Genomic DNA, 14,047 nt, shown 5'->3' with positions numbered 1-14,047 from the left:
CTGCCCAGTTTTTAATTACAGAGAAAGGATTCACTCCCACTTCTATCTCAATGTAGATTTCCATGTAGAAAGCAAAACTAGTAGAAGAGTTAAAAAAAAAAATGAGTGCATGCCTTCACATTTCATGGCAAAGAGAGGGAAAGAGAAAGAGAAAGAGAAAATAAGCACTTCTGGTGCACTAAACTAAGTGATCATTTATCTTTGTTTCCTAGTAGCCCTTATGAATGCAGTTGCTGTACTGAACTTGGCACGCTGCCTGTATCATTTGAGGACTTTGCTGCCTTAGCAAAGTGTCTCTCCTGAATTCATTCCATTCACAGGTTGCTCCCAAACAAAGGAGTCTGTCCTTTTTTTACTGCCACCTAAGGAGGCTCACAGCATAATAGGTACAGAGCCCCCAGCCTTTGAAAGAACTTCCACTCCCCTCTTGGGAAATACTGAAGTTGTAACACATTTTGATAGTGCCATAAAGACATTAGGAAAATTCTATCAGTCACTGTCTGTGCCTGATGTCCTAATAAAACCTGAAATCTCAGCGCACGCACTTGCGCTGCGATTGCCACGCCAAGGCATGACTGATGGCATTACCCAAGTTCAAGGCTGCTATCATACCAAGGAGAGAAAAATCCCAGACATGGCTTTCCTTTCCCACTAAATACACAGCTGAAGGTATAGTAACTGTAGTGTTCTGATTGCCAGCTCCCCTCATAAGCAACTATCTGTCCTAACACATACGGTTAGGTTCGCCTTGCCCATCCTTTGGCCACACTGTTCAACCCACTGCAGGGATCCTTCAGGTGCTGGACACATCTGGAGGAGGGAATATACTACTGCATGTCTCTTACATAGGCAAAGAAAAAAAAGAAGAGCAATTTGCATTTATTTCAAAACATTCAAGCTTATTCCTTGATAGCAAAGAGAAGTACTTCCTTCAGGTTTAAACTAATGAGAGGAGATGGGACTAGCTGAAGTAAGATCAAGAAACACAGGAAACCCTTTGATGTTGCAAAAATAGACAAACTATAGCTGTTTATCTAAGTATTTGGTAAATTACACTTCATAAGGAAGGATGTGCTATAGTCAAGGATATTTTGCATAGGCAGATGGGTTTTGTTTCATTTTGCTTAGCCTTTGTGTTTCAAGACTTGCTGGTTTTCTTTTTATTGTAATTGTTCGTAGGGGAAAGCTGTTGTGAGCCATTTGGAAAAAGGCACTTTAAAGGAATCTCAGGAAAGGAATGAAAAGGATTATTGCTTCTAATTTATACTTCGGCAGAGGAAGGTATGGCTATCATAGTGCTGTTTTGGGGTCAGGAATATGAAGGTAAAACAGCCGTCTGCACACCACCAAGAAGCTGCATACCCAATTTAGCTGCAACAGTGTTTACACAGGCTAGTGATAGCAAGAACATGCTGTGATTGAAATGAGTTTTACTAGCTTTATCTGGCATGAGGCACAAGAAAGATCCATACAGCCTTAGTAATCCCACACCTATCACTATCACATCTTGTAGTAACAAATACTCCAGATACAGTTCTGGAAGAAGCTCTACGTTAGTCCCTTAACCTAAGCATCGCTGCTCGTGAGCTGTGGGATCAGCTGTCACACATACATTCTCTTGTCTTTAGGCCTAAAATAACACACTCTCCTTTTGTCAAGCCCTTACAGAAAACCCAAACACATCTACAGCCCACCCACACCACTCTATAAACAGTCTCAGGTCTCACAGGAAAAAAATTGTTTCCTGACTTTTCCCCTCAAAATGATCAGACCTGCAACAAAACCAGAGGAACAAAAATCAAAATCACGCTGGCCTGCTGAATCCCTCCTTATCTTTTCCAAAATGCCATTGTCTCCGTTCCAAAACTAATAACGATAAAAACAGATGGAATTAAAAATAGGACCCGATGAAGAAGTGAAGGGATTGGCTTTTTTCAGATCATCCCAGACAAAAGTTCACCAGGAATTAAATGCACTTCCTGTCCAGCTCCACAGCCACGTTACTTAGCCTAGCAAGGAGATCATCTGAACAATCTCAGGGGCTCGGGTGTTAATTGGCTTCATTTCTATTAGCAGGTATTGACACAGAGTTATATCTAACAATGCTTCAGCACAGGGTGGTTTCCAGCAGACGCTGAAGGAGGTAGGTGTGGGAAGAACTGGCCATAAACGAAGACCTTACATTGGTCTTATAGAAGAGAAAATTTATTTTGATCTTTGTACTATGCTTTAGGGCTCATACTGAACAAAAAAAGCTTACCTTGATTCAGAGAACAAAATGAAATACACTCCAGAGAGAGTTCCCTTAGGCCTTATCTCACTGTGGATCAAAACTCAGCGGATCCAAGAATGCCGATTTCGATGTGGGAGATGTGTGAGCCTGTATAAGTGCTGGTCGCTAAGAGGCCTCCTGGCACAGCTAAGAGCTACTTCAGCATCCACTGATTCCAGCCCCACGAAAACCTTCAGACAGGTTTGGTTTTGAGGTCACCTTAAAATAAGACAGAAAACGCTGCATTTGAAAATGTTTTGGTACCCACTGCCACTGTGGCATTTTTAACGTGATCACCTGGTGCGTGCTTAGCCCTTATCTCAGCTCTCAGTTAACCCAACGTGATAGATAGCCCAACTCCAGAATACAAGCAGTATGACAAGTTCTCAAAATTGTCTAAATATATAGCTAGCCCACTGGCTGTTTATTGCAGCATGTCAAGTTTCATCTCTCCACCAGACAGAATTTCCCCCCTCAAAAAGGACAAACAAAACAAACACTAATACTCAAAAAAGAAGAAAAAAATGGCACACAATTTAAGACAAATATACTTTTCCAGCACTTTCTGTGATAGCAAAGGCACTTGTGTAGCTTGAGTGCAGGGTTTGGGGAAACAAGGCGGCTCCATCCCTCTCCATGGGCTGCTAGCAGTGTACTTCAAGAACTGGTTATTACCTTTGAGCTGAGTGAGCCTCAGGATGTGACATCCAGTTGCCAAGAGGAAGAGGATTTTTCATGGCATCATGACCCCTTTCTCAGGACCTCCACCACCCTTTTCCATTTCCTTCTCCCAAACTCCTCCAGTGGAAGGACATCTTCAAAGCAAGCAGGTAATATTGACTCAAGTGCCAATCCCAGTTAGACTGACAAAACGAAGAGGAATTGTGCTGAAGTTTTACCAGAACTGCATTTACTGCATGCAAGAAGAGTCATTTAACCAGGCAGAGATGATCTCTGTAGATGCTGCACGTTTACAAGGCCCTACAGTTCAAGTGGTGGGTCCCATCCACCACCTTTTTAGCTACTGTGTGAGCCCCTAGTTGGATACTGATTTAAGAACAAACAAATAACAAACAGTATGAACTACATATGCATAGTAGAATACATAGTCTAAGATGAAGATGGTGCTGGAAGCACCTTTCTTACTAAGAAAGAGTGAGGGAGTTGGGCTTGTTCAGCCTGGAGAAGAGAAGGCTCCAATGAGACCTCACCACGTCCCACTGGTACTTGAGAGGAGCTTACAAGCCATTGGGGGACTGACTTTTTACACCCTCTAACAGTAATAGGACAAAGGGGAATAGCTTTAAATTCAAAGAGGGGAAATATAGGTTAGATTTATAGGAAGAAACTCTTATTCAGAGAGCGGTGAGGCACTGGAACAGGCTGCCCAAAGAAGCTGTGGATACCCCCCGTTCCTGGAGTCCAAGGCCAGGTTGGATGGGGCCCTGCGCAGCCTCATCTGATGAGTGGCAGCTCTGACAACAGCAGGGGGGTTAGAACTAAACAATCTTTAAGGTCCCTTCCAACCCACGCCATTCTATGATTCAATCCATCTCATGCTGGCTAGAACAAGCTTTCAGCTCCAGATTCTCCCTTTTGCCTACAGGGCCACAGCATCACTTCAGTCACAGGAGCAATCTGAACTCCAAAAGGAGGTGCAGGGAACGAGGCTGCCCCTTCACCAAAGAAGCTTCAGTGGTCTGATTCACAGCACAGCCTCACAACCCTCTGCATCAACACAGCAAGGAGAAACAACTGCTCACAAGGGATAAAACAGATCTGCGAGGCCAAGAAGAGGAGCATACAGAAAAAGCATTTATCATATTCTAAGCATATTCTACAGCCATTGCCACCTGAGAAGGTGAATACAAACTCCAAACCGCCCCAGCTCAGCAGCAACTCCCATTCACTCTACAGCGCGCAGCAGACAGGATGCAGCCAACTCCCATGCCCAGCATCTCCCTGCCTGCATCATTTCCACCCCAAACCACTAGAAGGCACAAAACCCCAAAGAATAGTAACCTCAGACCGGCTGTCTCAACCCAGGACCACACAAGGGCTTGGGTGGCTGTGCTGAACAGAGCAGCTCATCTCTTGCCCTGGAGCAGTGAGTAACTCTAATCCCTTTAACCTCAGTGTAATCAACTACACAAAGAATCATTTGTATTACATTTGCATTGCCCAAATATCCCTGCTCTCCACCCTTCCCTTGTGGGTGATGTGGGTTTTTTTCCCCCCATACATTAGCTGGCTTTCACTGAATGAATTTGTATTCCTCTCAGCAAGAGGAAAAAGAAATCCTCCAGCCCGCAGAGCAGCAAGCAGGGCTGCTGGGTCCTTGCCCCCAAAGCCTCCTCTGGGAAGAGCTCTGCACTCAGAAAAGCCCAGGGTACCCTTCAGATCTATGGGGAAAATGAAAGCGTAAAGGCCTTTTCTTCCATTATTGTTCCAGCTCTCCCCAGCCTTAAAGGAGGGACTTCGTTTGGCACAGCTGTGATTTTACAAGACTGAGCAGACTCAGAAGAAAAATAACACCAATCAATATCACCCAAAATAACCTCCAACTGGAAACCTCTATAGGAAACCAACCGCATAGGCTGCACTAAACCAAAGGGAGATTTATCTGCCTTGCTGGTATGTTTTTTTGAAACAGTTCTTACAAATTCCCAGATGAAAAAAAGAAAACAGATGAAGAGAACTTCGTAGCAGTAAAGACTGCAGACGGATTCAGCATTCCTTGTACTACGTAAGCTATATACTCAGTAGGGTTCTTTCTGACATTGCTTTTGCAGTGCAGTGTGAAAGGAGGCAGAGCTCCTGGTGTGAAAGTGCACTTCAGGACAAACTGTGTGCTTCCTCCACCTCTTATAGCTCCATCCTCAAGAGCCCCTCTGAGCTCCGAGGGGTGATGAGGACCGTGCTGATAGCTTTCTGACTCAGACTCTACATTTCTGGGCAGGCCACATGCCTATACCACATTGTACAGGGCTGCACATCGCACGCACATCACATCTGTCTCTGTGGGATTGATCTCTCACCTTCACTGGGATAGCAGCCCCTGTGAATGAGTCTATACGTGCTTTAAGTCACGCAAACTCAATCATCAGCTTGGCTCTGGGGAGTCTTTTCTGAAGGGGAAACTGTTGTCATTCCTTCAGAAATGGGGCATAATGTTACAACAACTTTTTATTTTAAGGACAAGCTGCAGTGCTACTGAGCCCCAGTAGTTCCCATTAAAAATGACCCTTTTGTGAGAGCTCTAATATGGCACACTTTGTCCCCAGATCACCTTCCCCATCCCAGATAGAGCTCTTGTCACCTCCCTGGGCTGACAAACCTGCTGCTGCTCATCTCCTCCTATTTTTTAATCATCTCATCTCACTCCGGTGCATCTTGATGCTACTCTACTGTAACCATAGAGATTGGGACACGGATGAACTCAGCTGGTCTTGCTGGCTTCACACACTGATGGACTTGTTGAAATCTAATGCCAACGTGGAAGCTTCCCTGCCTTTAAGCTTTTAAGCATAGCTGTGATGGCAACACTGTCTGCAAGGAATCACACGCTCCCTACTTAAACAGAATAGAATCTAGTGAGCCACACCACTTGTTTTAATAACACAGGAGCCAACTCATAATCTAATAAACACCCTGATAAGAAATCTGCACCTGGGTCCAGCCATCCCACAGTGCTACCGTGTTTGCACCTTTTCAATGTCTGGCCTTTACCTCTGGCTTCCAGGGCATCTTTTAAGTGACTCTTCACATCCTCTTCTCCATCCAAAACATTTCAGGATGCTGCATGCTCCTGCCAGCCCACTGAGGTGTCAGAACGTGTCAAGCTCTACAGTGTTCCTCAGAAACATACCAACCTCTTTGTCCTTCTCTTGTTTATTCTCTCTCTCTCTCTCAGAGATAATTTACCTCAGTGTCTTCAGATAGAAGTCCTCTCTTCTCCCTTTCTGAAACTCCAGTGTTAATCATCAGCCCAATGTAAGCAGCACGGCTAACAGAGCTGAATCAAAACTACTCCTTTCCTCCAATACAGATCTCCATTCTAGATCTATGTCTTCCTTTAGTATTTGCCCTTCTTAATGTTACAGGTTAATGCATGTAACATAAGCCCCGAGGAAATGAGAACTCAAGTAACCACTGCCTGCAAAAGTGAAGATCACCACCTCATTCCAAACTGGTCCCTGCACCGTGCCTGTGTGTCAGTGGAAAACCATTCTCCTAATTGATTCTCTCCTGAAACCTGACCTCTATCCTGAGCTTTGGCCAAAACATACCTGCATGGATAGTCACTCAATCCTACAAACTATCATTCCACATTCTTACATCGAGGTACAAAAACTGTAAGAAGGAAACAGCACTGTTCTCCTTTGGAAACCACGCATCTAGGTCAACAGAATACAGAATCCACTCCCCTGTGCAGCTCCTTGTTCATCAAAAGACGTGGTAACCCTTACTATCAGTAAAAGCTAGGGGATGTAAAGACAGAGCGTGGCCCTGCCAAAGAGGACTTGGTGGGTGGCAAGCTGGACATGAGCCAGCAATGTGCCCAGGTTGCTCAGAAAGGTGATGGACGTCCCATCCTTGGAGACATTCTGTGATTCTAAATGGAGCCCCTGCAAGCCCCAAGAAAATCATAACATGTTATGCAGCTCCTGCATCAAAACTAATCCGAGGATGCTTCCTCCTATCAAACACCACAGCTCTTCCTAATCCCATGGGTCATGAAATAATCAGTAGGAAACTGCACACCTCATCACTTCCTAAATCCACGATGACAAACATATCCAGGTAAAGGGTGTCCCCAGAAAAAAAGCCAATGCAAGTGCTTCTGCAAGGACTGCTTTTCCTCTATGTTGTACCATGCATGGGTGAAAATTGTCCTGCCCATCACTTTAAGAAAGCCTCGTTTCTAATCACAACAGAAAACCACGTGATCTTATTTAGCAATAAGAGTATGCGTTGAAAGTGATGGCATCTGCTCTCATTCTGGATCCCTAACCATAACCCTCAAGGAAGAAAAAAAAACCCAACAACTGGTTTGGCTCTACAAAAGCTTACAGGAAGTCATTCCTTCCAGAAGCACTGGGTTTTGTGCCATTTTTATAACTGGTAAACACTGCCAGGAAGACTCTTGTGTCTGCCTTGCTGGAGGAGCAACTCTACCTTCACCCTTAACTCCAGCTGCCCCGTGACCACCAGCCTCTGAAACAACAGCAAGAATGAAGTCCCAGAAAAAGCCCTATTCACTGCAACTCTGAAGAATAAATGCAGACCTGTATATCTATATTTATGCATGTTTGATATAAATACACAGAGATAAGTTCATATGGAGATGAAAACATATATATATGGGGGGAAAAAAGTGCCAACTTTAAGAACGCCTGTTCCCAGCCCTTAACACCAGGCAAACGCCACCTAAGCAAACAGTTGTACCATTGAGGATGTACTTTGTATAAAGCCATTCTCCCTCCTAAATACCATTTCCCAGCTGAGCTGTTAGGATCACAATATGAACTCCTGATCCTTTTCTCTCACTGTTTCTTTTAGAAACTCGAGCCTTATCATGAGAGGCACATGGGAAACTGGTGCCTGCCATGACCCTAGGAAAAGCTTCTCTCTCCTCATTGCTCTGAGGGCTATGGCAGGTTCAGAGCTGCTCCCTTCACTGCTTCCCTTCTGAAGTCATACATTTATGATACTCCTCATCCAAAATATTTTGATCCATTTCCTATTGCAACTCTAATCTGAACAGACTTCCCCCCCCACTCAGATTCAGCCTTATTTGAGGTTGCTGGACCTACAGGACAGAATGGAAGCTTCTTTCTGAAACCCAACTCAAAGAAAAAGCAAACCATGCTGGCCAAGCACTACCTCCATCACAGCTGTCCCAAAAACACTCCTCCACTCCTTCTCACAAATTCTTCATCCTTTCTCATGACCTGGCAGCAATTAATGCTGCCTTGTTCCTAAAACTTCAGGCTAATGGAATGACAGGTTGACAGGTTCTACTGCAATGCTAAACGTGAGCCAGCCTGCCATGCTTTGGCTCAGAGATACCTGATGGAAACTGGGTACTCACACCCAGTGTTTATCACTCAGAAAAGGCACAGGAGGCCCTCCTAGGAAAACCAAGGTGCAAGCACTTGGGAAACTTGCAGTCAGAAGTTCTTACAGATTCCATAAGTGCCAAAAAACACAGCTTCAGGTAGAAGAGGTATTTGATTTACACACTGCATGTGAGATTAATTTTCCAGCATCGGTTTTAAGGCCCGTGTGAATACAAAAACATGGGAATTTGTGTAGCACGTAAGTAATTTCTGGTATTTAAATTTTCTGGCAACTGCTAAAAACATCTTTAATAATCAACATTTTTTATGCGCTTCGGCTTTTCTCTCTTCTCCACAGAGGTCTGAAAGGCCCTGAGAGATCCTCCTTTGTTCTCTTCCTCCTAATTAATTAGATTTAAAAAAAACCTATCAGAAAAAAAAACAAAAAGCAAAACCCAACTCTTCCCAGAATTATTTCTTCAGGACTGCACTCAGGCTGTGACTCCTCCAGCACGCTCTGCGAGCCAGGTGGCAGCTGAGCTTCTGAGACTTCTGCTTCCTTGGGAAACGACACTGGGAAAGTAAAAGTCATTGCAGAAGAAATGACAAACCCTTAGACGTGGAGTCATCTTACAAAAGAAACCAGGCTAAAAGGGCAGGGAGATGATTGTTATGATTTTATAGAAAACTGGAAAGCAGAGGTAAGAGAATCTGACCCACCCCTTGAAACTGGATCCAGATGTTCCAGCTGGGCCTGGTCTCACACCAGAAAGCCACAAACCACGCTAAATGCCAATCAAAAATGTGAGGAAGTCAAGTTTACATTTGGGACACGTTGGTTTTTTGTCTGCTGCTTCACTGACGCATTATGGACACTGGACACAAAATGGCAACACTTAATTGAACATTAAGCAACAAAGCAAGCCAATGTATTGATGACTATACAGTCAATTCATGTACAAATATTAAATGTGTTTTTCCTCTTTAGGCCTCTCATTTTCACTTGGGATTTGCCAAGGGGCAGCGTAGATTGGATATTCAGATTCATTTCGGTATCCTAATGGTTTTGCAGCTGCAGTCATGCATAAAAGGATGGAAAGCACAGCACAGTCTACTGAAATAAGACCCTGTGAGCACCAAGGAGTTATTTTTAATATTCCTAACACATTAAGTCTATGCTACAAGGCATTTATGTAACTCTTCTTTGTTTAGTACCACCTCCACCAGACCACAAGTACTTGCAGCTTTCTGAAAGGAGCTCTCCTGCAAAAGCTATCTTGAACTCATTATGGAACCTGTAAAACCTTCCCAGTTGTTTACAGAAATAATGAAAGATTTGACCTCATCATACCAGTGTCTCAACGTAAATGATTTCTTTTATCAGAATTTGACTCCTTCAACTCCTCATTGATAAGTTTCCCAATAAAGCAACCTAACAAATGAACAAATGAAGCATGTCAGACAGCACTTCGCTGTTACTTTCAAACTCATCTACGGTCCTGTCCATTAGTGATCCCAGTTGCCAACATGTATTACAATTTGCCTAATGGCGTAAGCAAACAGAGCTGAGGTCTACTACCAGCTTGGTAAGGGCTGGTGTCACTCCCACTTCCATCAACAACAATTAACACCAACTACCCATGTATTTCATTGCCATTAGCTTACGCCCAAGCTATTGCCATGGGAGGTGCTGGGCCATGCCCTTGGGACAGTCACTGGACTTCTGCTGAAAACAGCAGTCACATCTGCTCACTCCTTTGGAAATTCTCCTTGTCAAGCAATAACAAACAAAGCCTCCCCCAGCTGATGGCCTCCAGATCAGATTACCACAGAGGGAATCTCACAATCACACTAGATTCCAATTATTCTTCTCCTTATTCTGGAAAATAATGTATTCCCATGCTAGTCAGTGAAGTGTCAATTTTAATAAAACAGTTCTAGGATGCAACTCTACTCACCATTCAACATCTTCAGCCTCGTGCTTAACGTTACCCCTTTCAGCTGTACCTGTCAATGCCCCATGAATTCTAAGAGTTCTCCATACTTCACATCCCTAAAGCATGGAGAGACTTCCACTGCTTTTCTAAGCACCTTTTACTCCAGTTTATCTCAGAATTCCAACAAATTGTTTATTTAAATGCATTTTACTTCTCAGCTATCTCGCACTGGGGATACGTGCAGGCAGCGTTTCCTTCTTTTCTTGAGCCAGGCTTACTTATGAGATTCAAGCAGTACGAGGAAATCTTTTCATGAGACTGATCTGAATTTTGATTATCTAATAAAAGGTGGAACGGGAGACAAAATTGGTTTGATTTGATTTATAGTCTCTGAACCATGCTGCAAACGTAGCTCCCCTTTTATGCTCTCAAACCGGTTCCAATTTATTCCCATGTGTTGTTTATGCAGATACATTTACTGAATAGTTTATCAAGTGATTTTCAGATTGGACTTGCTGCTTGGAGTTATTTTACATAAATTGATCACCAACTACTGGTTTGTTAACCTGTTTATCACACATGCTCCAAGGGGAAAAAACATCACAGCATTATTTCTGCTCCATCAGGTCATCACAGAAGACATCATACTGGCAGAAGAGGAACTAGGAGCAAACACTGAAATTCCAGAAAGATAATCGTTAGTAATAATCAAGGCACTACTGCTCAGTTGGGGAAATTTGCCTCAGTAATGTAGGCACACTATATTCTGTGTTATGATATAAGGCTGAAATCAAACTCAAGAGCAACTGTGCTAGATGCTGCACAGGAACAAGCTGTTCCTCAGATAACAGCATCTCAGTTTGCAGAACACTGGACATGGAAGTGTCAGATGACTTGACATCCAAGGGTTGTCCCCAAGTGCCAGGGGACACCAAGCCCTCTTGGCATCTTCCATGGATGAGCTCCCTGCCCAGCAGCTTAGCACTGCTGAAGTCCAAAGGGGAAAAAACACAGTCCAGCCCTGGCATTAAGAATGGGCAGACACCACTTCTTAGCATGCTTCTCCAAGCTCAAGACAGTCCACAGAGAGATCTTGAGAGCAAAGCAGAATCCTTCTGAAAGCCAGTGATCTAAGAGTAATGTTTTAATTACTCAAATTGTAAGAAATATAGAAGGCAAAATACTGTAGAGGTGACTCTAAGAAATATCAGCTTCTAACCTTGTAATATACAGTAAGGAACATTACCATAATAAGCTCTGAGGAGATACAATGAAAACTATTACAGCTCCAGGAAAGACACATAAAGATGAGCATAACAATTACCTGCCTGGCAGAGAAAAAGGAAGAAAGGTACATAATTTAGAGTACTGCTGTTACTGGCTTTAAGGCAGATATATAATGAAGAGTATTGCAGTTACCCAGTTCTGACAGAGATATAATGGCAATCATTAGTTATCTAGCTGTAAGGAAGACATGTAATGCGCAGTATTATTGTTACCAGTCCCTAAAAGAGAGTAAGAAAGAGAGGGAGAGAGAGAGGATGAGAAACCTGGACCGTTACCAGGCTCTGGAAGGCAGAAATTACGGAAAGATTTGCTGGTGCCCATAGCTGAACGTTATGGCTACTAATTCACAGAGGAAGAGGCAGGGGAGAACGGAAGGCAGTCTGAGTTACGTGGTACAAGGCCAGACTTCCAGCTGGGTGCAGCTGATAAAGCTTGCTCACCTTTGTTGCAGCCACACCAACTTCAGGCCTGCAGAGAAGGTACGGGTGGGGAGATAGGCAGCCCCACAGTCCTACCAGAGTTAAGCATGGACCACAAGGGCTTCCTGGGATGTCCCATCACCTCATAGCCCCCATCTGGCTGTCTAGCAGCAGCCACCTCCAAGACAGTGCACCCAGCACCAGGAAGGCAAGAAGCATCACTTGTCTGTGAGCTCTTGGAATCAGGCAGGGGCTCCTGGGCCAGAGAGAGGGATGGTAACAAAGAGGACTGCAGAGAATGGAACCACGGCCTTTGAGAGCTCTGAGCTGTGCAATGGAGAGATGAAATATGTCTTTCTTTTGCGGAGAGACAGATGCCTGGAGCTTTCTGGGGCCTTCAACGTCCAGCTCTTCTCTACATGAAAGAACTCCATCCACCCTACTACCAGGCCAAAGGGACAATAAAAAATAAAATCACTACTTCCAAATCAAGAGGCAGAAGTTAATAACATATAGGAAAAGAAGGCAACTCAACCAAGACTGCAGAAATGAAGGAAAACCATGAACTTTCTCCTAACAAATTATAATGGCACAGCCAGTAAGGAGCCCACCTCTCTGGTTGCCACAGCACTCCTGTTTGTCCTCATGCTTGCTCTTCAAATTTAACTTCCAAGAGTTTAATAAGTCAGGTCTCTGAATAAATTCCAGGTCAAGGAATGCAGGAGAAACTTCAGTGCAAGTCAAACTAATTGTTTTGTTCCTGTTATGACCACTATTTACTATCTATCAGGTAGAAATTATTTCAGATGTGTCACTGAATCTAGTGGCGAGTTATCTGTGATGTTCCAAGTAGAAAGACACTCTGAAAACCCCACTGATGCTCACACACAGCACGGCTGCTCCAATCAAACCACTACTGCAACAACAGCCTCAATCAGGAGGCAAGGAGAAATGGGAACAAAGGGGAAAACAAGGAATAGGGTGATGGATGGGGAGGGAGCACTTGCTTATTTTAAGCTGTTCTCAGAGTAATCAGCACCACCAGTACTGGAAAGAAGGGTTTCCACTCTTCCTCTAATAACTCAGTTCAAACTTGCGTCCTCCCAAGGAGCAGAACCACGTATCACCCAGAGCCAGCACCCCATGGAGCATCCTTCAGAGGCACCTCTGCCCTTTCCTCCAGCAACACCTCTTCTGAGCACTTACACTGTGCATTAATAAGCAGTGCCATTATCACCACAGCGTGGCTATTCCTTAGCACAGCATAAACCAGAGCCTTAGGTTTGATCCCAGTGTAATCACAGGTATACATGTGGCCTTCAGACCCCTGTGCCATAATAGGCACCTGCAGTCATTCCTCCAAGGAGGCAGAACAGAATCAATTTAAGACTCTGTGCTGCACCACACGCAACTCTCACCGAGTAGAGAGAAGCTGGTGGTAAGAGCCATCTGCTTCTCTCTGAGGAGGAGAGCTGGACACAAGCGATCAGGCTCACTCCTAACCGACCTCAATTTTCACTCAAAAGTCTGCAATTACACAGATCAGTAATTTTCCTTTTAACATGCACTTCTGAGAGGCCCACTACTGACCTGTTCTTTTCCTTGTAACCAGCAGCCTTGGCTACATAACAGGATTCCTGGTGTGCAGAGTATCAGAATATGACAACATTTCCTTTCATTCCAGCACAGATTGAAAACAAACATCCCAAAATAAAGAGTTTCAGGACAACATACTACTGCATTTCAGTACTTGCGTGCACACTCTACAATACACATGGCCATTACTGGAATGTTTTAGCTGAATAAAATGATACACTATTAAAATAATTCTTTTTAAAACATTTTTTGGCAGCTACCACTTAAATATTTCAATCATCGCTACATTCCATCTCCCTGCAGAGCTGAAAATGAACATACATCACTTCTATTATGTTGTGACATAAAATAACGCATGGCTATCTAACAAACCTAAGACATAAACTCGAGACAAGTTTCCAAGCTTTCTGGTTCAGCTCCCAAACATCCCTCAGCAAAAGCTTTGTAAAACTTTACTTGTGCGTGTTTTAAATT

At 43.8% G+C, this 14,047-nt stretch overlaps 1 long non-coding RNA gene across 9 annotated transcripts in view; it reads right to left on the bottom strand.

The window, feature by feature from the left end:
* Positions 1-14,047, bottom strand: part of LOC107053789 — a 91,983-nt gene that overhangs the window by 17,206 nt on the left and 60,730 nt on the right. For 8 of the 9 annotated variants that reach the window (XR_006939878.1, XR_006939879.1, XR_006939872.1 and 5 more), the window contains 2 exons: positions 2,948-3,135; positions 2,261-2,491 (listed from right to left, as the gene is read on the bottom strand). This is a non-coding gene — a long non-coding RNA (uncharacterized LOC107053789). The remainder of the gene's footprint in view (positions 1-2,260; positions 2,492-2,947; positions 3,136-14,047) is intronic. The other variant, XR_006939871.1, reaches the window with a different exon arrangement.

This window comes from Gallus gallus, chromosome 7 (assembly GCF_016699485.2).
Source record: "Gallus gallus isolate bGalGal1 chromosome 7, bGalGal1.mat.broiler.GRCg7b, whole genome shotgun sequence".
Lineage (NCBI taxonomy): Eukaryota > Metazoa > Chordata > Aves > Galliformes > Phasianidae > Gallus > Gallus gallus.
Note: the sequence above shows the minus strand (reverse complement) of the source record. Positions and strands in the feature narration are given on the sequence as shown.